The sequence below is a fragment of the Petaurus breviceps genome, unplaced genomic scaffold (genome assembly GCF_028583685.1).
Source record: "Petaurus breviceps papuanus isolate PSGF00001 unplaced genomic scaffold, PetGlider_PUasm1.0 81, whole genome shotgun sequence".
Lineage (NCBI taxonomy): Eukaryota > Metazoa > Chordata > Mammalia > Diprotodontia > Petauridae > Petaurus > Petaurus breviceps.
Genome location: NW_027186546.1, coordinates 4,900,207 through 4,922,965, shown reverse-complemented (window position 1 = coordinate 4,922,965; position 22,759 = coordinate 4,900,207).

Here is a 22,759-nt window from a genome sequence, read left to right as displayed (position 1 = left end):
CTCTCTCTTTCTCTCTCCCTCTCTCTCTCTGTCTCTGTCTCTCTCTCTCTCTCTCCTCCTCTCTCCCCCTCTCCTTTGCCGGGAGATACATTGTAACGGAACTGGGACACAGGGCGCTGCATTGTGGGAGCTTTTAAAGCAGCAGCAGGAGAAGCCAATCACACCAACTCCTCCCCGACTTCCCCACCTCCCAGACTTACACTTACACACCTCTCCTTTCAACTTTCTTCAACCTTCTCTACTACACACTCTGCAGCTGAGCCTCATACACATGCCCCCACCTTACACACCTCCCCATCCCCCATCCCAGCCAAGCTCAAGTTTCCACTGCTGGGTCTGAAGCTGTGTCACCTCGTGAATAGGAGCTCCAGATTTCCCCGAAATGATGAGTGTGATGATAAACGTCTTATTGTAACACAGGAGAGCAAAATCTTCCATCGAAAGAGGGTTATTAAAACTTCCCTCAAAACTGACTCCCGAATGCAGAAGACTTCAACACATGTACAAATACTCGCTTCCAAACGTCCTAGAACTGAATCTGAATTGTTTTTCATCTGGAATGCCTATGATTCAGTCTTCGTTCTCTACAAAGAGGCAATGAATGAGACAGGAAGGAAAAACATGCAAGCAAAAAGAATGAATCAGACTTAAGTAACAAAAGTTCTGAGATAGAGGAATGTTATTTTTTTTCTTTCTTCTCATCAAATTACCCTTTGAGCAAAAATGCAGGGGAAGAAAATGCTTATCATTAGAAGATTTGGATTGCTGTTGTTATTATTCATTGTTCTTTTTAAAAACATGTTTCAATCTCAAACGTGAGATAATATATGGAAAAAAAACTTTTCAAAACTTAGAGTCTAAAAGTTAGCTATTATTGTTGCAGTTGGTGGTGGATCTCTAGTCAGGAATATCTGAGTTCAAGTTCTCTCTAAGGCACAATAGCTGACCCAGAGAAAGTTACTCAACCTTTCTGCCTCAGTTTCCTCATCAGCAAAAGGGAGGCGGGGAATAATAGCATCAACCTCCCAGGGTTATTGAGAAGATAAAATGAATATTTGCAAAGCACTTCATCTTTTCTGACAAATGCTCTCTCATCCTAACTTTCTTATTACTTTTAGAGGCATCACTATCCTCCTGATGGGGTGCTTGGGTGGTTGAGTGCTTGTACTTGGACCCCAATTCCAAGATCACATTTCTCCCTAGCCTCAAAACAATATCCCTGACAGGTTTCTCCCCAGCCCAAGGACACTATGCCTAGCAATAACTCATGAGTGGGGCTCGACTAGGTAGTGCAGTAAATAGAGTACTGGCCCTGGAGTCAGGAGGACCTGAGTTCAAATCCTGCCTCAGACACAATACAAAAAATTTTAGCCATGTGACCTTGTGCAAGTCACTTAATCCCAATTGCCCTCCAAAAAAAAAGGCAAAACAACAACAACAACAAAAATAACTCATGAAGGGGCGGCCAGGTGGCTCAGCGAGTAAGAGCACCGGCTCCAGTGTGGGGAGGACCTGGGGATCAAATCCGGGGGCAGATACTTAGCACCACACCCAGAAATAACAGGCCTTGTAACCTTGAGCAAGTTACTTAACCCCGATTTCTTAAAGAAAAAAATAACTCATGAGTGGGCCCCAATAAAAACAAACTGTCTTTCTCCATCACAAGAACAAACTGATCTCTGAAGAAATCCTCTTGTAAAAACAGGACTATCTTATGACCACAGAATTATCATGTATTGATTCCCAAAGGTATCATATTCAATCCAGAGGTGAAGCTATAGACATCAACTCTCAAAACTATCTTGCTACAGGCGTAACATACTGAAAAGAAGTCCTCAAGAAAACCCTTCCCCTGGTTTGCAGTAGTGAATGATGCCTGTGACCAAGATTGTACTTTATCACCTAATTAACATACCGTGTTTCCCCGATAATAAGACCTACCCCTAAAATAAGCCCTCCCCTTACTGTGTAAGATTCCTTTAAAATAAGCCCTCCCCGAAAATAAGCCCTATTGAGATTGCTATTGTAGTGAAGGTGATCCTCTGTGCTACATGCTACATTATGGTACCCTCTGTATGCACCGTCTCTCCCCCCCCCCCAAACGCAGGCCACGCTCCGAGCTGCATCCAATCAGAGGTGCAGCAGTGAGCCATCCTGTTCTTCCCCAGTGATTTGCTTATTGAATAAAGGTACATTTTTTTGTTCACATTTACCTGTTTATTAAAATTGCTGTCAATGTTTATTAAAATAAGCCCTCTGGTGTTTTTCTGTCCAAAAAAAATAATAAGACAGTGTCTTATTATCAGGGAAACACGGTATCTACCAGTTAATCCACTATTTTTCTTATATAAACTTTAGCATCACTCCTATTAACTTGCAAGTTCCTTAAGGAATCCAAGTTCCCTAAGGAGCTCTGCCAGCTATATTGTCCTTAACAATAAATTTTTGCCAACTTGACTTAAAGAAGGCTTCTGTCTGTGAATTCATTCCAGATAACCCTGTTCTGTACTCTGGTTTGTTTTTTGGAGGGGGGGAGAGGGAGGTCCTTGAATTCCCACCCCCCTCAAATCTCATCATTCCCACTTACCCAGGCATGAAACCTAGGAGTCACCCTTTACTCTTCTCTCTTTCACCCAAACATACAATATGTTGCAAATAAATATTAGTTATTATTATGTGCAAGGCCCCATGCTAAGTGGTGAGGCTCCCTGAACTTATATTCTTTTTTTTTTCCACAGAAAATGTGGGCTTCATTTATTCATGTTTTTGTTTATTTATTTATTATTCATTTACAACATTCAGTTCTACAAGTTTTTGAGTTCCAAATTTTCTCTTCCCCCCAATGGCAGTGTGAAATCCAATATAGATTGTATATAGACCTTCACATTAAACAGTAGTCAAGTTGTAAAGAAGAATTATAATCAATGGAATGAATAATGAGGAAGAAGAAACAAAACAAAAAGAGAGCAAATAGTTTGTTTCAACCTGCATTGACTCTAATTCTTTCTCTGAATATGGAAAGCCTTTTCCATCATGAGTCCTTTGGAGTTGTCTTATTTATATTATATAACCTTACATTGTTGAGATGAGCCAAGTCTATCAAAGTCAGTCATCACAGATAGGATGTATCTGGTATCTATAATTGTGTTCAATGTTCTCCTGCTTCTCTGAGCTTTTGTTCTAATGGAAGAGACAATAAAGTACTTTTGTGAGAGGGGTATGAAACTGTCCCCAACTAATTTAAGAGATCTGCTCTAAGTGAAAAGGCCTCTTAATCAATCATTGACTTTAAGACTAAGGGCAGAAACTCTTAGAAAGCCATTTGTTAAAGGGAAAGACATGGTACTAGAGGTCTGATTGGAGAATTGGCTGAGGAATTTGTTCCATTTCCTGGGTTGGCCTGAAGGGGAGGAATTTTAGAGTTGTAACTTGTGACTTATTCAGCATGTTATTGAGGAGAAACTGCCAGGGGGAGGGATGGAGAGGCTTTAGACCAGTCTTAATATCTTCCCTCTCCCTCCTCAACAGCTTTTGCTCCATTGATGGGAAAAGGACCTTCTATTTCCCAAAAGTCCAGAGGATATTGCACTTCCCATCAGTGTCCTAAAATTTATCCTGACTCAGCTGGTGGCCACTTCTAGATTAAGTCATTGTTGTTCAATTGTATCCAACTCTTCATGACCCCATTTTGTGATACCATTTTCTTTTCTAGTTCACTTTACAGATGAGGAAACTGAGGGAAATAGGGTTAAGTGACTTGCCCTCGGTCACACAGCTAGGCCAGATTTGAACTCAGGAAGATGAGCCTTCCTAGCTCTAGGCCTGTCACTCTATCCACTGCATCACCTAACTGCTCCCAATCCTAGGTTGGGAGCCAAGGACAAAGACAGACAGATGCAGATTTACATGCTTAAGGGAAACTGCTGGAGTAACGCAGAAATGAAAGAAACAGACTTCCAGAAATTAAGAGCTAAGCTGAGTTCACTTTTAGTTTCTCGATGAACCTGAGAATCTGTCACAGACTTTTGCTGAAATGTTTTATACTACCTATGCTTGTTCTGCCACTTTAGTGACCTCATCACTTCCCATGGATTCAATTATCATCTCAATGCAGATACTGCTGAAATCTACTAATCCACCTTGACTTCTCCCCAGCTGTCAATTACATTTTTAGAACTGGATGTCCTGTAGACTCCACATGTCAAAAACTGAACTCATTATCTTTTCTGCCAAATGTTCTTTCTTCCTAATTTTCCTATTACTCTTGAGGGCATCACTATCCTCCCACTTACCCAGCTGTAAAACCTAGGAGTCACCCTTACCTCTTCTTTCCTTCACCCAGACATACAATCTGTTGTCAAACTCTGTCATTTCTACCTTTGCAAAATCTCTCTTTCTCTCCTCTGACACTGGACCTGCCCCAGTGCAGGCCCTCATCATGCCAGAACTATTGTAATAACCTGCTGATTGGTCCTTCTGCTTCATACTTCTTTCCATCCTTTTCATCTTTACTCAAATGTCAAACTGATCTTTCTAAAGCACAGGTTTGACCATGTCATCATCCTACTCAGTAGGCTCTAGTGACTCCCTATCATATCCAGAATCAAAAATAAAATGCTCTGTTTGGCATTCAAAGCTCTTTATAACCTTACCCTCTCCTACTTATCCAATCTTCTTTAGACCCTACATGCTTTGCAATTCAGTGACTCTGGCCTCTTTGTGCTTCCTTCCACAAGGCACTCCATCTGGTGAATCTGCATTTTCACTGACTATCTGCCTTGCCCAAAATGCTCTTCCTCCTTGTTTCTACCTCTTGGCTTCCTTCAAGTCTCAGTTAAAATCTCACCTACAAGAAACTTTCCCTCATCCCCCTTAATGCTACTGCCTTTCCCCTAACATTATCCCCAATTAATCCTGTATATATTTTACAAAGTTGTTTGCACATTGTCTCCCCCTATTAATCTGTAAGGTTCTTGAGAAGGAAAGCTAGACAATCCTTTTTATCCTTAGTAAGTCTATTCAAAGAACTCTAGCCAATTGTTTTTCATTTCTGAACACAGAAACATTCATACATATCTCATCAACTGCTATTATTAAGTTTTGAAAAAGGGTTTTGCTACTACTTCTGATGAAAAAAATTATGGGGTTGATTTTTTAAAAATTAGGATTATAGGGTTTAAAAACTATAAAAGAACTAAGAGATTATTTGATCCAGGTTTCTTCGTTTTATCATTCAGGAATTTGAAGCCCAGAGAAGATAAGTGATTTGCCCAGGGTCACACAGTAAATTATATAGCCAGATTTCAAACTCTAGGTACTGTCATTCCAAACCCCAAGTACTTTCAGTCTTTCCATGATACCTTACTGCTCCTTTATTTTATCCCCTCTTTAGTTTGGGAGCATAAAAAGGTGGGGGGAGGGAAAGAAGAGGAGTAATATAGAGAAACATGGTGATCTCTATCTTTCAATACTTTGAGACGTGATTCTATTGGTGAGGGGAATATGTACATTGACCCAAATCTCAACCCTCTTATGACTTAGTAGACAATCTTTAAGAGATGATCTGGCTTTTAAAAATCTTCACCCTGTAGACATCCTGATAATTAGATTCTCAAAACCTACCTAATCCAGGCCTCAGATGATAGACATGCAGTTTGTCCTTGGAATCTGGTATATTCAAAAATAATTAACAAGAGTGCAAATCTTGCACAGGAACTGGGGCCCTTTATGAGATCTATAAGTCTCATGAATTATTTGGACAGCAGAGAAAGAGGGTTTGGTTTTTTTTTTTAAACTACCAAGAGTTCTTAAATTGGCAAGAACTTCAAATATTTAAAAAAAAAAGTGGTAAAGGGTTTATTTTTCCTCTTGAAGGAAAAAGAAGTGCACTTTATTCCCCAAATCAAAGGCCACATTTTTTTAAATGTTCATAAGCAAAAAAACAAAAACAAAAACCCCCACAAAACCATTTCCCCCCTCTGCCTGAACAATTTATCTTGCTTAAATAAAGAAATGCATTGAATAAAAGTGGAAGTACAAATCATAAAGGAAAATTAATAGCAAATGGTCATAGTAAATTTAATCCAGTCAAATGGATTTAGTAGAAGGGTTTCTACTATGGTTCTGACCTTATTTAGGGTAGAAGTTTCCTAAGAGGATAATCCTATGGAAATTGAAATGATCTTTGTGTTTTTGTTGTTAGTTAAAATAATTGATTCAGTCAGCTAAGATTAAATACAAGGGCCTGTACAAGAGCCTATAATAGGATAAGCATGTTAAGCAAAAATTTGCTTAGGGCACCAGATGTTAGTCAAGTTGAAGAGTTGAGCATCCTTGTCTGTCTACCATGGTCTTTGCAAACAGAAGCACCACAATTCAATAAAAAAAATGCTTAGTTTCTTTTTTAAAAAAAATTAAAATTAACTTTAATAATTTAAATATAAGATGAGAGGAGAAAAAAAATAACCTTTCCATGTACACAACAGAACACGAGAAGATTCAATATAAAAGAAAAAATTTCCATTTCAAGAAAACCTATATAATGAATGATGAGGTATGGCCCCTTGAGATCTCCTTGAGTCCTTGAGGTACAGGCTCTGGGCACAACGTAAGGCTTATTGCCTCAGGCAAATGTCTCATCAAATGAGACAAAAAAGAGTCCAAGGGAGGTTCCCAGAGCCTGTACCTCAAGGACTCAAGAGCTCAAGGGGGCTCCTAGAGCCCATACCTCATCAATAAATATTATACATTGTTATACATTGTTTTCAAAGCTACCAAGCTTTTCTATGCTTCCTTCTAGGTTTTCTTTTGTTTTCTGCTGTGAACTTTTACATTTTTTTTCCTCCCTCCCCCTCCTTAACCTAGAGAAGGCTACAATTAAACTCGAATGTACATATACATACATCTCTATAAAAATACACACATATACATATATATATGATTACATAACCATATCTATATAGACTATGTAAGATGATACTATATACATTTCTATTTGTCACTTCTTTCTCTGGAGGTAGATAGCATCTTCCTTCATAGGTCCAAGTCTTTCTATGTTTTTTCAAAATCAACCAACTCATCATTTCTTCAATTACAATCATATTCCATTACAATCATATACAACACAGTTTGTTTACCATTTCTCAATTGAAGGGCATCTATTATTTTAATTAATCTGATAGGTGTAAGATAATATCTCAAAGTTGTTTTAGTTTGCATTTCTCTAATAAATAATAATTGTACTTTTCATATGATTTTATTTTGTTTTGATTTCTTCATCAAAAAACTTCCTGTTCATATTCTTTGAGCATTTATCAATTGGGATATAACACATATTCTTATAAATTTGACAACATTCTTTATATATTTAAATGGGACATAAACAACATTAAATAATATTGGTGACACATAGTGTAGTTTTCCTGTTTTTCTCTTTTAATTAAATCTATTTTAGCTTTAATTTTGTCTGAGATCATGACTACTACCCCTCCTTTTTTTAAGTAATAAATTCTACTCTAGCCCTTTATTTTGACTCTGTGTATATCTCTTATTGTGTTTCCTGAAAGCAACATATTGTTGAATTCAAATGGTTAATCCATTCTACTAATCCATTTCCATTTTATGAGTAAATTCATCCCATTCACATTCAAAGTTATAATTATTTGAGTATTTCTATCCATCCTATTTTTCCTCACAATCCTTCTCACCCTTTTTACCTTATCCCAATCTTGTCTAACTTAATCCCACCCACTATCTGGTCCTCTTTTTCCTTAACCTACACACCCCTCTAAGGGTCCCTCCCTTATCCTGTTCCCCCACCCTCCACCTTTATTTACTTATCTGTCTAAAAGTTTCTTCCTTATCCCACCTCCCCTTTCTAATTTTTAATCTACACACCTTGTAAAAGTCCCTCCCTTATCCTATCCCCTCTCCCTCTTATATCTTTTTAAATTTACATGGCTTTTATACCTTTCTAAATGTATATGTTGTTCACTCTTTAACCCATGTTTAATGACTATAAGGTTCTGGCACTACCAGCCGTCCAACTTTACTTTCTCCTTCTGTATCAATTCTACCTTTCATGCCTCATTTGTATGAGATAATTATTCCTTTTTTATTTCTCCCTAAGCAGTTTTATTTTTTAAAATCACCCCCATCATACACAGCTCCACTCAAGACTTTCTTTCAAATGACCCACATAATGATGACAGTCATAAGAGTACTGATAATATTTTCTGCACATAAGCAAACTGTTTGACCTTATTGAGTCCCTTGTAGTTGGTCTTTAATGTTTATCTTTTATTCCTCTTGGATCTTATATGTAGAATTTTCTATTACGTTCTGCTCTTTTGTCGCAAATACCTGAAAGTCTTTCAATTAGTTAAATGTCCTTTTTTAAAATTCAAGATTATACTTTGCTAGGTAGGTTATCTTTGGTTGTAACACCAGCTCTTTTGCTCTATGAAATATAGTATTCCAACATCTACAATCCATCGACATAGAAGCTGCTAGGGTTTGTGCAATCCTGATTGTAATGTCACACATTTAAATTGTTGGGGTTTTTTTTGTTGTTGTTGCTTGCAATATTTTCCCCTTGACCTGGGACTTTTGAAACCTGTCTGTGATATTACTGTAAATTTTCCTCTTGGAATCTCTTTGAGGTGGTGATTGGTAGATTTTTTTATGTTTCTGCTTTACCTTCTTACCTTACCTGCTTCAGGGCAATTTTCCTCAATAATTTTTTTGAAATAATGTATCAAGAATTTTTTTTTATCATAACTTTCAGGTAGTCTAACTGTTCTTATATTGTCTCTCCTCAATATATTCTCCAGATCAGTTGTTTTTCCTGATGAGATGTTTCACACTCTTCTACTTTTTTCATTCTTTTGATTTTTATTATTTCTTGGTGTCTTCTAATGTCATTAGCTTTCCCTTCCCCAATTCATTTTCAAGGAATTATTTTCTTCTTTAAGTTTTGATTCTCTTTTTTCAGTTCGTAGATGGTTTTAAAAAATAATTTTCTTGATTTTCTTGGATTGCTCACTTTTTCTCCTAATTTTTTCTTGATCTTTAAAAAAATTTTTTTGGAGGGGGAAAGGCAGGGCATCTCAATTTGGGTTTTTTTTTTGTTTTTTGGTCTTTATTAATTTGTTTACTTTAAGTTTACAAGATTCATTATCACAATTCCTTGAGTTTCAAATTTTCTCTCCCTCCCACATCCCCCCCTCCCCCACACACACCAATGGCAGCATACAATCAAGTATAGTATCTGCAAATACTTTCACATTAGGCATTAGTCAGGTTATAAAGAAGGATTGTAACAGATAGAATGAAGAATGGGAAAGAGGAAACAAGACCAAACAAGAAAATGAAAAAAGGTAGGTAGTTTCCTTCAATCTGGGTTCAATCTCAGTTTTTTCTCTGGATGTAAACACCTCTCTCCATCATGAGTCTTTTGGGGTTGATTTATGTCTCTGGATTGCTGAGAAGAGTCCAGTTTATCAAAGTTGGTCGTCACACATATGTTGTGTCTGTAATTGTGTACACATTCCTCCTGGCTCTACTCTTCTCACTCAGCATCAGTTTGTATAAGCCTCTCCAGGTAAATATGAAGACGATCGGCATCGTATTCCATAACATGAATATACCACAACTTGTTCAGCCATTCCCCAATTGATGGGCACCCCCTTAATTTCCAATTCTTTGCTACCACAAAAAGAGCTGCTACAAACATTTTTGTACATATGGGTCTTTCTCCCATATCTATGATCTCTTTGGGATATAACGCTGGGAGTGGTATTGCTGGATCAAAGAGTATGAAAGTATTTATAGCCCTTTGGGCATAATTCCAGATTGTTCTCCAGAAAGGCTGGATCAGTTCACAACTCCACCAGCAATGCATTAGTGTTCCAATTTGCCCATATCACCTCCAGCATTTGTCATTTTTCTGTTTTGTCATCTTAGCCAATCTGACTGGTGAGATGTGGTACCTCAGAGTTGTTTGGATTTGCATTTCTCTAATCAATAATGAATTAGAGCATTTCTTCATGTGCTTTTAGATAGCTTTAATTTCTTTCTCTGAAAACTGCCTGTTCATATCCTTTGACCATTTATCAATTGGGGAATGACTTGTATTCTTATAAATTTGATGCAATTCTCTGTATATTTTAGAAATCAGTCCTTTGTCAGAGACATAGGTTGTAAAGATTCTTTCCCAATTACCCACCTCCCTCTTAATCTTGGTTACATTGCCTTTGTTTGTACAGAAACTTTTTAATTTCATGTAGTCAAAATTATCCATTTTACATTTTGTAATGCTCTCTAATTCTTGTTTAGTCATAAAGTCTTTCCCTCTCCACAAGTCTGATAGGTAAACTATTCCTTGTTTTAGGAGACTGCTTACAGTATCAACTTTTATACCTAGATCATACACCCATTTAGACTTGATTTTGTTATATGGTGTTAGATAATGGTCTATGCCCAGTTTCTGCCATACTATATTCCAGGTTTCCCAGCAGCTTTTGTAAAATAGTGAGCTCTTATGCCAAAAACCAGGGTCTTGGGGTTTATCAAACAATAGATTACTATAGTCATTGACGTCTGAATCTCATGTGCCTAACCTATTCCATTGATCCACTCCTCTATTCCTCAGCCAGTACCAAGTAGTTTTGATGACTGCTGCTTTATAATACAGATTGAAATCTGGTATAGCTAGTCCACCTTCCCTAGCATTTCTTTTCATTAATTCCCTTGATATTCTGGATCTTTTGTTCTTCCAAATGAATTTTATTACTATTTTTTCTAGCTCTATAAGATAAGTTTTGGTAAACTGATTGGTATGGCACTAAATATATAATTTAATTTAGGTAAAATTGTCATTTTTTTTTCTTAAGCAATTGGGGTTAAGTAACTTGCTCAAGGTTACATGGCCAGGTGTTTCTTGGTGGTTGCAAAGTGTCTGAGCCTGGGATTCGATCTCCAGGTCTTCTCAACACTGGAGCTGGTGCTCTTACTCGCTGAGCCACCTGGCTGCCCCTACACAAATGAATTCTATGAAATATTTGAAGAACGATTAATTACAATGCTATATACTATTTGGGAAAATAGGTGAAGAAGTCCTACCAAATTCTTTTTATAACATAAATATGGTGCTGATACCCAAACCAGGAAGAATACAAACAGAGAAAGGAAATTGTAGACAAGTTTCCCTAATGAATAATAATGTAAAAATTTTAAATAAAATACTAGCAAGCAAATTACAGCAACATATCTTGAGAATCATACACTATGACAAGGTGGGATTCATACCACGAATGAAGGGTTGGTTAAATATTAGGAAGACTACCAGCATAACTGACCATATCAATAAGAAAACTGATAGAAACCACATGATTATCTCAAGAGATGTTGAAAAAGCTTTTGAGAAAATATGGTGCCCATTGCTATTAAAAGTACTAGAGAACATAGGAGTAAAGGAAGCTTTCCTTAAAATGATAAGTAGTATCTATCTAAAACCATCAGCAAGCATTATCTGTAATGGGGATAAGCTAGAAGCCTTCCCACTAAGATTAGGGGTAAAGTAAACATGCTCATTATCACCACTATCATAATTATCCATTATATCCATCATATTATACTAGAAATGTTAGCTAGAGCAATAAGAGAAGAAAAAGAAACGGAAGGAATTAGAATAGGCAATGATGAAACAAAAGTATTACTCTTTGTGGATAACACTATGGAATACTTAGAGAATCCTAGGGACACAACTAAAAAGCTGGTTGGAACAATAAATTTTAGCAAAGTATCAGGATATAAAATAAACCCACATAAATCATCAGCATTTCTATAACCAAGAAAGCCCTTCAAGAAGAGATGGCAAGAGATAGTTCATTTAAAATAACCATACACAATATAAATTATCCAGGAGTATACATGCCAAGACAAACCCAGAAACTATATAGACACAATTACAAAACCCATTTCTTACAAATAAAGTCAGATCTAAATAGTTGGAAAAATATTAATTGCTCATGGGTAAGCTAAGTCAATACAATAAAAATGACAATTCTGCCTAAATTAATTTACTAATTTAGTGTCACATTAATAAAACTAGGAAAAAACTTTTTATAGAGCCAGAAATAAATAACAAAATTCATCACATATGGTCACTTACTACTCAGCTTTGTGTAGCTGATCTATTCCACTGATTCTGCACTCTATTTCTTAGCTAGAACCAGATAGTTTTGATGATTATTGCTTTATAATATAGATCAATGATTATATAGATAATGTTGATCATATTAAACTAGAAATTAAACTAGTTTTGCACAAACAAAAACATTGGAATCAATATTAGAAGGGAACCAGAAAGCTGGGAAACAATTTTTATAGCAAATATCTCTGATAATGGTCTCATCTCCCAAATATATAGGGAACTAAGTCAAATTTATAAGAATATAACCATTCCCCAATTGACAAATGATCAAATGGTATGAATAGGTAGTTTTCAGATGAAATCAAAGCTATCTATAGTCATCTGAAGAAATGCTCTAAATCACTTTTGATTAGAGAAATACAAATTAAAACAATTCTGAGGTACCCCTTCACACCTATCAGATTGGTCAATATGGTAGAAAGGGACATGATAAATGTTAGAGAGAATGTGGGAAAAATTGGCACATCCATACACTGTTGATGGAGTTGTGAATTGATCCAACCATTCTGGAGAGCAATTTGGAACTGTGCCCAAAGGACAACCAAACTGCGTATATTCTTTAAATCCAGCAATACCACTACTAGGTCTGTATTCCAAAGAGATCATAAAAAAGGGAAAAGTATCTACATACACAAAAATGTTCATAGCAGCTCTTTTTGTGGTGCAAAAACATTGGAAATTGAGGGGATGCTCATCAATTGGGGAATGGTTGAGCAAGCTGTATATGAATGAAATGGAATACCATTGTGCAATAAGAAATGATGAACAGGCAGATTTAGGAAAAGAAAACCTGGAAAGACTTATGTGAATTGATGCAAAGTGAAGCGAGCAGAACCAGGAGAATATTGTACATAGTAACAGCAACATTGTGTGATGATCAGCTATGAATGACTAAGCTCTTTTCAGCAATACAATTCAAGACAACTTCAAAGGACTCATGATGGAAAATGCTATCCATATCCATATAGAAAAAAAACTAATGGACTCTGAATGCAGATCGAAACATACTATTTTCACTTTATTTGTGTGTGTATTTCCATTTGACCTGTTTCTTCTTTCATAACATGACTAATATTGAAATATATTTGACATAATTGCATGTATACAACATATATGAAATTGCTTACCACATTAGAAACAGGGAAAGGAGGGAGAAAAAGTTGGAACTCAAAATTTTGTAAAAATGAATGTTAAAAATGATCTTTACATATTATTGGAAAAAATCAATTATTATTTAAAAAGATATTAAAATAAATTTAACTGTTGTCATTATAAATGTTAGATTTTTGCCCAGTGACAATTTAATTGAAATGTTATTAGAATAAGTGAACCACAACATTATTGATATTTATATAATAAATGAAACAAAAAATAGAGGGATTTGTAATTAAATAGAAGAACAACTCACATGCTCTCTTTGGAGAGGCAAATAAAGATATTGGTAGAGTTGGTTTTAACATGAACCCCAAAGGAAAACAAATCCTTCATGGAACACTCAATCATCTTACCTTGTATACTCAATGTGAATACAAGTAAAGAGACTATCATTAAGATAACTGTAGCTTATGAGTCAAGATCTGTTGTAGAACATAATGACATAGATAAATGTTACCAAAAAATTGATGACGTCCTCCAAATCAAGTTCAGGAAAGTAGGCACAGGGAAACATAACAAAATTTATGTAGGAAAACCTGACTTGGGTTTAGTAAGCCAAAGAAGACCAAGATTTTTGACTTACTAGGGATGCTTATACCTATGTATCATAAAGATTTTCTGTAAGACAAGTATCAGAAAACAATAATCAGTCATTTGTGTATAATCAAGGCATCCAAACTTATAAAAATGTTTAAATTAACATCAAATTATAAAAAAGGATAAAGAGACTTCATCCAATTACAGCATTCAACCTGACCCATTTCAATGAGCCATTGATTCTGAAAAATGAAAAATAGAAAAAGGAAGATATATTGACTGACTATTATCACTTCCTATACAAGTTTAACTGAAACAGCTAGGGGCTGTGTTGGCTAGAATGTTTGACCCGGAACCAGAACAACCCAAGTCCAAAACTAGTCACAGACATGCACTACCTATGTAACTCAGAACAAATCACTTAATTTCTGTCTACCTCAACTTCCACACTTGTAAAATGAAGATATTAAAAACAACTACAGGGCTGTTGTCAGAATAAAATGTGGTAAGGTTTGCTGAATGCTTTGCAAATCTTAAAATGCTATATGTGCTAATTGTTGTTATATAATACAATCATACCAACAAGGAAATTAAAAGAACCCCAAAAGTGTTTTAACTAGCAAACAGCTGATTCCCTTGTCAAGTGCAGAGATATATCAAGCAGAGAAACATATAAAGGGTAACACTCACATAGAATACAAAATCATTTGTAAAATATAGTGGAAAAGAATGGGCAGAAGATTTGAACAGTGCCACCTTATAAATCTTTTTAAACAGTATAGGCAAAAATAAGTCTTCAGAAAGATGGACATGAAACTCAGCTATGTGAATACAAGAACATTCTTGGATGAGCTAGGTAGAAAAGAAGAAATAGAAATAATATGAAACAAATCTGTTAGCATTTCTATAACTTTATTTTCATGATCAGCAATAGAAAGCCCACTACATTTAGTCTCTAACAATTCAGCTCCCCATATGCCATATGATTAAGTAGAAATGGTGCTTAAACAGATGTGATTGTGAAGTATGGCTAGGCTAGGTCAAGTACACACAGAGGAAATTCATGCTAGAGGCAACATTGCAAGAACATGGAAGGATCTCTTTACAAAATAGGAATGGGGAAGGAGGGAAAAAAATCAAGAACTCCAAAATTCAATCAAAGCAATATCCTTCACTCTCAAACCATATGCCTTCTTTTTCATTTTAATGAAAATTTTATGACCATCATCTGTATACATAGTCAGGTTATCCTTGATAAATTTATAAAAATGGAAAAGGTAAATTTTCACAAATGATCTTCTATTGCAAACTACATCCTTACAGTCACATAAATGACTACAGAAATTACCAAATACAAAGTCGCACTGTATTGATTGTTTATTGATTACAAAAATATATTTGACTTTGTGGCTTAAAATATTGTCTTTAAAGCTCTCCTCGAACAGATTGTCATACACATGTTAGGATCATTCAAGAGTTCTTAGTAAATATAACCACAACTGAAAAATGTAACCAGAGATAATCCCATTGAACAACCCTGAAGTTTTTAATGATGAGAAAAACATAAAATAAGGACTTTAATCAAAACTGTTCACCACAGCTGTAAAAAGCATTTTACACAAGATCCCAAAAGAAACAGTCTAATAACCCTAAAGTAATATGTCACATACACACATTACTCAGTTTATAAAATGATTTATAACTTTATTAAGTTGAGCCAAAACAACACAAAAATGTATGGACTGATTTTTTTTTTTATTATTTTGGCTTGGCCTAATGAAGTTATAAATGATTTTACAAGCTGAGAAATTGCCTAAACAAAGCATTTAAGATAGATACTTTGGCTTTTCAAGTTGTCTTTGGTTTCAGACTCATCTCTTAGGTTAAGGGGGACTCCTGGTGGGTCAGAGTGTCTTTCCAATGCTAATGACTCAAGCCTTATTTTACTGTTCCCCTCTTTTGCCCCGCCATTATCAATCAGCCAAGGTCAATTGATATCTCCTCAACATCATCAGAGTCAGTGACTAGCACCCTCTCCCCCCATAAATATAGTCCATCAACATTAGATAGCTTTGAAAAAGATAATATTTCCTGAAAAGATAGAGCGAGAAGCAAAGTACAAAAATATTGCTCTGAATGATTTCATACACTCCTCTCTTCCACCTTGGTCCCTGTGGAAAGCAGGCTCAAACTTGAAGTGGTTACTGACAAGCATTTGACCCTTCAAGTTCACTTCCACACTTGGTCTGGCTACTGGATAAGTCACTCTCTCACTGCAGGACATAGCATTTTGGTTGCTGGATCAATCCACAATCTTCCGTGACTGGCTAGTGCACCGTGTTCAGCTGTTGTCAAACTCTGGTTTGGACTTCAATTTCTTGATCTTTGGTGGCTCTCAAGGTCATTCTATCTCTTTTCCTCCACCTAATAATTGGAAAGAATAGCTCCTTAGTGACAGAAGAAACATAAGCGCCATATGTTTCAGGCCACATGGTGGACAGTTGGAAGGAGCTGGGTCTTCTTCCCTACCATGAGGTTGACCACAGTTCTTTGCCCCAAGCACCACCAGAGATAGTGGATTAGGTCAGGTTTTTATGTACACTCATTTTGGGATCAGCAACCAAGTAAAAGGCTTTTCATCATCATGCTGAAATGGTGGAAACTAGAAACCATTACTGAATACCTGTGTATGCTCTGAAGTGAAGGGCAGAATCTTCCATCTTGATTTTCTAGAAGCAGGCTCCCCCAGGCATCCATGTAGGTTGCCAGGCAGGCAGAACTTATTATACATTCTCCCAGAACTGGGTCCTCATTATCTAGTCCCCCTCCCCCCTTATATTAGAAATAGCAGAGAAAAAGTAAAAAGGCAGAACTTTGGGGAATACTTAGGAATACTTACCCTTATGGGATCAGGGAGAAGATTCTGAGAAACTATTGAAGGAGACCGAAAAATGTACTATAGAGAGGGAATAAAAACCAAAAGGTGGTGTCTCAGAAATGAAGAGAAGAGTACTCTGGAGAAGGGGCAGTCAGTAGTGTTGAATGCTACATGGAGTCAAATTGGAGGAGAACTGAAGGAAAAGACCATTGAAATGGCAATTCTAGAGCCTTCCTTCTGCTAAATTATTTCCTATTTATCCTGTAAATAGTTTGCTTTGAATATATTTGTTTGCATGCTGGGGAATCATCTTCCTCATCAGACAATAAACTTCTTGAGGGCAGGCAATGTCTTTTTCCTCTTTTTGCATCCCCAGCATTTTAGCACAGTGCCTGGAACATAGAAGACACATAGAGCATGTTTATTGGTTATTGTTTGATTGGTGAATAGGAAAAAATTGAAATCCTTTGAGAGAAAAATTTCAGATTGCAAGAGATTTAATAGAAGGTATGTATGTATAAACCATATCAAAGTGCTCAGTGATGGGGAGAGGAAGAAGAGAATTTGGAACTCAAAATTGTTTTAAAAATGAATGTTAAAAATTGTTTTTACATGTAATTGGAAAAATAAATAAAATATAATAAAAAGAGTGTAAATTATGATAAAAGTGGAGACATCTGATATAGATAATATCATGTATATCAGGTAATTCCCTTGAGGCAAGCAGCATTCCTTCTGTTATTGCAAAAACAAACATCCTGGTTAATCTTCTGGGATGTCATTTACATGGGGATTTCTGTTTTCTCATTCTTAAAAAAAATAAGTAACTGAATGAAGTTTGAGCTCAGACTCGCTATTGCTTCAAATTAAAATTGAGTATGCTTGCATATTTGGGTTTATATTTTTTTTTTAGGGAAGACAGGGCAATTGGTGTTAAGTGACTTGCCCAAGGTCACACAGCTAGTAAGTGTCAAGTGTCTAAGGCTGGATTTGAACTCAGGTCCTCCAGACTACAGGGCCGGTGTTCTATTCATTGTGCCACCTAGCTGCCCCGGTTGTATACTTTTTGAAGGGATTTTTTTCATGTTACCCCTTCTTTGGTATCACTGTAAAATAAAGTCTACTGACTTCTGACCATCTTCTTATACAGTTCTTTTACCCCCTCTAACTCCTCCCTAGCCCTGATGGATATGCTTAATGATGTTTCTTCTTGGTCTTCTTAATCATTATTCCAAAAGCTGAACTATTATATCTTTGCTGACTGGGGAAGGGGGAGTTATGGGGGGGGGGGGCGGTAAAAGGGCTGAAGTCCTCCAGGACTGTTCAAGTCATCATCTTAATTAGAAATTCTGTTTTCTTTTTAAAAATTATATGCTGTAGAAGCAATCTTGTCCAAGCCATGATGCGCTCACACAATATCTGGGATTTTTTTCAATTTTCTAAAGACAATTTCTTCCAATGGAAAAAAAAAAAACTCGTTTTTTGTCCCAAGCCTTGTGCTAACATGGGGTCAATACAAAAACACGTATCCATGGGGCAGCTAGGTGGTGCAGTGAGTAAAGCTCAGGCCTCAGAGTCAGGAAGACCTGAGTTCGGTTCCAGCCACAGACAACACCCACACAAAAAAACCTAGCTGTGTAATCTTGGGCAAGTTACTTAACCCCAATTGCCCTCCAAAAGGCCAAAAAAAACCCAAACCCAACAACATATCCTTACACTATTAAAAAAATAATCATAGCCAAGACTATATGTGTTTACATACATATTCACATACATATGCATACACATGTGTGTATATGTATGTGCATACGAACATGCAAACATATGCATGTGTATATGCATTGTGTGTATATATGTATATATATTCTGTTTTTAAGGTGTTCTTCTATGTTGCCTTGGTGACAAATTGTCTGCCACCCCAAGAACATCTTATCTAAATTTGAAAAGACTTAGTAGATTAGATAATGAACTCTTTGGTCACTGAAACTCACAAATATCACTTAATAAGTCATAGATTGGTTGCACTCTATATTAATGGAGAGAGTTCCCATACTGACAAAATAGTGGATCTCTTAACTTTTGAAGAATTAATTGTATATGTGTGTATTCATACACATTGTAGGCATAGGCATTTGAGCTCCCTGAAAAAAGGGACAATGTCTTATTCTTTGTATTACCAAACAAGAAGGAGCTTGCACATGGTAGGCACTCAAGTAACATTTTATATACTCCCAGAATCTTTGTACGATGGATTGAACAAGTGGAGAAAAGGGAGCTGAGTTGCCCTTGGGATACTGTATGGTGCTTTTAATGACTCAGAGCTTCTTCCTGAAATAATGACCTATCTTTTTTTTTTAAATTAATTAATTAGTTTGTTTCCTTTTAGTTTACAGGATTCAATTCCACAATTCCTTGATTATCACATTTTGTTGCCCTTCCTCCCCTCCCCCCCATGGTGGCATATAGTCAAGATTAGGATCTGTAAATAGTTTCACATTATACATTAGTCAGGTTATAAAGATGGATTGTATCAGATGGAATGAAAAATGATAAAGAGGACATAAAACCAAACAAGAAAGGAAAAAGATCAGGTATTTTGCTTTCATCTGAATATAAACTAAGTTCTTTCTGGTTCTTACTCTGTTTGCACACATTTCTCTCCATCATGAGTCTTTTGGGATTGACTTATATCACTGCATTGCTGAGAGGAGTCTAGTCTATCAAAGTTGGTCATCACACATACATTGTGTCTGTAATTGTGTACAAATTTCTCCTGGTTCTACTCTTCTCCCTCAGCATCAGTTTGTATAAGTCTCTCCAGGTAAATATGAACATCGTCTGCTCCTTGTGTTTTTTTTTTTTTTTTGCCTTTTGGAGGGCAATTGGGGTTAAGTAACTTGCCCAAGGTTACACGGCTAGTATTTTTGTGTGGGTGTTAAATGTCTCAGGCCTGAACTGAACTCGGGCTCTCCCTACTCCAGGGCGGGCACTTGACTCACTGCGCCACCTAGCTGCCCCTGCTCCTTGTTTCTTATAGCACAATAGTATTCCATAACATGCATATACCACAACTTGTTCAGCCATTCCCCAATTGATGGGCACCCCCTAATTTCCAATTCTTTGCCACCACAAAAAGAGCTGCTATAAACATTTTTGTGCATATGGGTCTTCCTCCCACTTCTATGATCTCTTTGGGATATAACCCTAGAAGTGGTATTGCTGGGTCAAAGGGTATGAAATTACTTATAGGCCTTTGGGCATAATTCCAGATTGCTCTCCAGAAAGGCTGGATCAGTTCACAACTCCACCAGTAATGCATTAGTGTTAAAATTTGCCCACGTCCTCTCCAGCATTTGTCATTTTCCTGTTTTGTCATCTTAGCCAATCTGACTGGTGAGATGTGGTACCTCAGAGTTGTTTGGATTTGCATTTCTCTAATCAATAGTGATTTAGAGCATTTCTTCATGTGCTTATAGATGTCTTTAATTTCTTTCTCTGAAAATTGCCTGTTCATAACCTTTGACCATTTATCAATTGGGGAATGACTTGTATTCTTATAGATTTGACTCAATTCTCTGTATATTTTAGAAATGAATCCTTTGTCAGAGACAAAGATTGTAAAGATTCTTTCCCAATTTTCCACCTCCCTCTTAATCTTGGTTACATTGGCCTTGTTTGCACAGAAGCTTTTCAATTTCATGTAGTCAAAATTATCCATTTTACATTTTATAATGTTCTCTAATTCTTGTTTAGTCATAAAGTCTTTCCCTTTCCACAAATCTGAATGGTAAACTATTCCTTGTTTTACAAGGCTGCTTACAGTATCAACTTTTATATCTAGATCATGCACCCATTTAGACTTGATTTTGGTATATGGTGTTAGATAATGGTCTATGCCCAGTTTCTGCCATACTATATTTCGGGTTTCCTAGCAGTTTTTGTAAAATAGTGAGTTCTTATCCCAAAAACTAGGGTCTTGGACTTTATCAAACAATAGATTACTACAATTGTTGGCTTCTGAATCTCGTGTGCCTAATTTATTCCATTGATCCACTCCTCTATTCCTCAGCCAGTACCAAGTAGTTTCCATGACTGCTGCTTTATAATACAGATTGAAATCTGGTATAGCTAGTCCACCTTCCCTAGCATTTCTTTTCATTAATTCCCTTGATATTCTGGACCGTTTATTCTTCCAAATGAATTTTGTTACTATTTTTTCTAGCTGTATAAAGTAGTTTTTTGGTAAATTAATTGGTATGGCACTAAATATATAATTTAATTTAGGTAAAATTATAATTTTTATTATATTAGCTTGACCCAGCCACGAGCAATTGATATTTTTCCAATATCTGACTTTATTTGTGTGAAAGTGTTTTGTAGTTGTGGTCATATAGGTCTTGGGTTTGTTTTGGCAGGTAGATTCCCAAATATTTTATAATGTCTACAGTAACGTTAAATGTGTTTTCTCTTTATCTCTTGCTGTTGAATTTCACTGGCAATATATAGGAATGCCGAGGATTTATGTGGGTTTATTTTATGTCCTGCAACTTTGCCAAATTTATTTATTGTCTCGAGTAGTTTTTTACTTGATTCTCTAGGATTCTCTAAGTATATCATCATATCATTTGCAAAGAGTGATAGCTTGGTCTCTTCTTTGCCTAATTTGATTCCTTTGATTTCTTTTTTTTCTTTTTTTTTTTTTAAGCAATTGGGGTTAAGTAACTTGCTCAAGGTTACACGGCCAGTTATTTCTGGGTGTGGTGCTGAGTATCTGAGCCCAGATTTGATCCAGGTCATCCCGACACTGGAGCTAGTGCTCTTACTCGCTGAGCCACCTGGCCACCCTCTTGATTTGTTTTTCTTCTCTAATTGCTACTGCTAACATTTCTAGTACCAGATTGAATAAAAGGGGTGATAGTGGAAACCCTCGTTTCACCCCTGATCTTATTGGAAATGCTTCTAGCTTCTCCCCATTACATATAATACTTGCTGATGGCTTTAAATCGATGCAACTTATCATTTTAAGGAAGGCTCCATTCATTCCTACACTTTCTAATGTTTTTAATAGGAATGGATGTTGTATTTTGTCAAAAGCCTTTTCTGCATCTATTGAGCTGATCATGTGGTTTCTGCTAGTTTTATTGTTGATATGAACAATTATACTGATGGTTTTCCTAATATTAAACCATCCTTTCATGCCTGGAAAAAATTCTACCTGATCAAAGTGTATTATTCTTGAGATAAGTTGCTGTAGTCTTTTTACTAATATTTTATTTAGAATTTTTGCATGTATATTCATGAGGGAGATTGGTCTATAATTTCTTTCTCTGTTTTATGTCTTCCTGATTTAGGTATCAGTACCATATTTGTGTCATAAAAAGAATTTGGTAGGACTACTTCTTCACTAATTTTCCCAAATAGTTTGTAGAGTACTGGAATAAATTGTTCTTTAAATGTTTGATAGAATTCACTAGTAAATCCATCTGGCCCTGGAGATATTTTCCTAGGGAGCTGACTGATGGCTTGTTCAATTTCTTTTTCTGAGATGAGGTTATTTAAGTAATTTACTTCCTCTTCAGTTAATCTGGACAACTTGTATTTTTGTGAATATTCATCCATTTCCCTAAGATTGTAAAATTTATGTACATAGAATTGGAAAAAATAATTCCTAATTATTGTTTTGATTTCCTCTTCATTGGAGGTAGATTCACCTTTTTAATTTTTGATATTCATAATTTGGTTTTCTTTTTTCTTTTTTTAAATCGTATTGACTAAGGATCTATCAATTTTGTTGGTTTTTTCATAAAACCAGCTCTTTGTTTTATTTGTTAATTCAATAGTTTTCTTAATTTCAATTTTATTAATCTCTCCTTTGGCTTTCAATATTTCTAACTTAGTATTTAAATGGGGATTTTGAATTTGTACTTTTTCTAGGTTTTTCAATTGCATGCCCAATTTGTTGACCTCCCTTTTCT